Genomic DNA, 2,165 nt, shown 5'->3' on the forward strand with positions numbered 1-2,165 from the left:
GTGGCTGTAACTGCTGAGGGTTCAGACAGCAGCATCCTGGGCCTGGGCTGCTCTACATTGCCACCCCCATCCAGCACAGGCAACTGAAGTGAAGTCACTGTGTGAATTTGGGGTGACACAAAGTACCACAGACACAGAATACCTTTTATTTTTTTATTTTTATTTTTTTTAAAGAGAGAGTGAGAGAGGAGAGAGAGAGAGAGAGAATTTTTAATATTTATTTTTTTTGTTCTCGGCGGACACAACATCTTTGTTTGTATGTGGTGCTGAGGATCGAACCCGGGCCGCACGCATGCCAGACGAGCGCGCTACCGCTTGAGCCACATCCCCAGCCCACAGAATACCTTTTATAAGCTTCATGATGGCTTTCTCCATCTCCCAGCCTCAGGCTCCCCATAACAAGAGAAGGTCAGAGAGGCTGACAGGAGAGAGGGGTCACGTTCAGAAGTGGGCTTTTATTTTGGGTGATGCTGTTTCTTAGAATTTTCTATCTGAAAAAGGCAGAAAGGGTAGGATTACAAAGGAACAGGTGAGTGTGACTCAACCCCAGCAGGTGACACCTACTCCTGGAGCCACACCCTGGTATCCCAGCTGGGAGAGCACCCATGTTACTGGACCTGGCACTACCCTGCCTGACTGAATGCAATAACTGTTCAGAACCTGGAGCATCAGCACTTAAGGAGGTTCATCCATAGCGGCTTCCCTCACTAATGGCTCTCCTCACCTTGGACCTACGCTGAGCTGATCCCTTGGAATCCAGGGAAACCTCTGCAGATGAAGAGGGAGCTGGACATAGAGAGGGAAGTCACATGTCAGTGCACAGCTCCTCTTGGGACAGCCACTTAGACAGTCTGTCTCCTCCTCTTCCCAAATGCTCTCCATCGCATGTTGCATCCAGTCTCCCTGCTGGTGCTGATGTGTCTTGGATTACAGGACATTAGAAGATGAGGAAGGCTGTACCTATGTCACACAACCAATATGACTGTGTCACAAGTTCTTCAGAATCAGAAGGACCATGTCACAGTAGCAGACAGTGGGAGAAAAAGCAGTGTGCTGGACTCAGAACTGAGAACTCATCACCCAGAGCCTGAGAGGATGTGGTGAGTGAGACTGGGCACCAGGAAGGGAGCAGGGTCCTGAGGAAGGTGCTAGGCTCAGGAGGGTGGGCTCCTCCTCTGACAGCCTTCCAGATCCCCTGAAACCACCTGCTCTCCTCTCACAGGTAAAGCTCCACTTGGGTTCAAGACAGGGACACATCTCAGGAGCACAGAGGACCTGGGCAGCCTGACCTCAGCCTCTCCAGATATCAGAAGAGCCTCACCCACATGCAAATTCCTCCTCCTGCTCTAAGTTCAAAGGCCCTCTGGGCTGTGGAAGCTCCCAGCTCTCTGCTCAGACAGGGCTGAGGTCTCTGGGAAGGCAGGTGTGGTTTAGAAGATGAGTCTGCTGGGTCTTGTCCTGTGCCTGGTCACAGCTCCCCAAGGTGAGTGTTCCCAGTGTCAGACCTGTGTCCATGGGGAGGTTGTGACTGCAAGTGACTGACAGGGTGTGACTCTCTTTGTCCCCAGGTGTTCTCTGCCAGGTTCAGCTGCAGGAGTCAGAACCTGGCCTGGTGAAGCCCTCGCAGACTCTGTCCCTCACCTTTGCTGTCTCTGGATTCTCCATCACCAGTGGTTACTGTTGGGTCTGGATTCGTCAGTCCCCAGGGAAGGGGCTAGAGTGGATAGGACGCATATGGTATGATGGTAGCACTTACTACAGCCCATCCCTCAAGAGCCGAATGTCCATCTCCAGAGACACATCCAAGAACCAGTTCTCCCTGCAGCTGAGCTCCCTGACCACTGAGGACACAGCCACCTATTACTGTGCCAGAGCCACAGTGAGGGGACCTCAGTGTGAGCCCAGACACAAACCTCCTGCAGGGTGCCCAGGGCCAGCAGGGGGCGCTCAGCACACAGGAGCTGGAGTGCCACCTTCAGAGCAGCAGAGGAGAGTGGATGGTTTCTCTCCAGGTGATCAGTGTCTCCCTGTATCCCATCATGGAGAATCTGGAGGTCTCTTCTGCCTCAGATTATCCCACGCTGTTCTCTTATGGAGTCAGGAGTGTCTCTCTCCACCTGTCTCAGGTCAGGCTGCACAGTACACGTGTGAGTCTGTGTGTCCAT

The sequence above is a fragment of the Urocitellus parryii genome, unplaced genomic scaffold (assembly GCF_045843805.1).
Source record: "Urocitellus parryii isolate mUroPar1 unplaced genomic scaffold, mUroPar1.hap1 Scaffold_155, whole genome shotgun sequence".
NCBI classification, from domain to species: domain Eukaryota; kingdom Metazoa; phylum Chordata; class Mammalia; order Rodentia; family Sciuridae; genus Urocitellus; species Urocitellus parryii.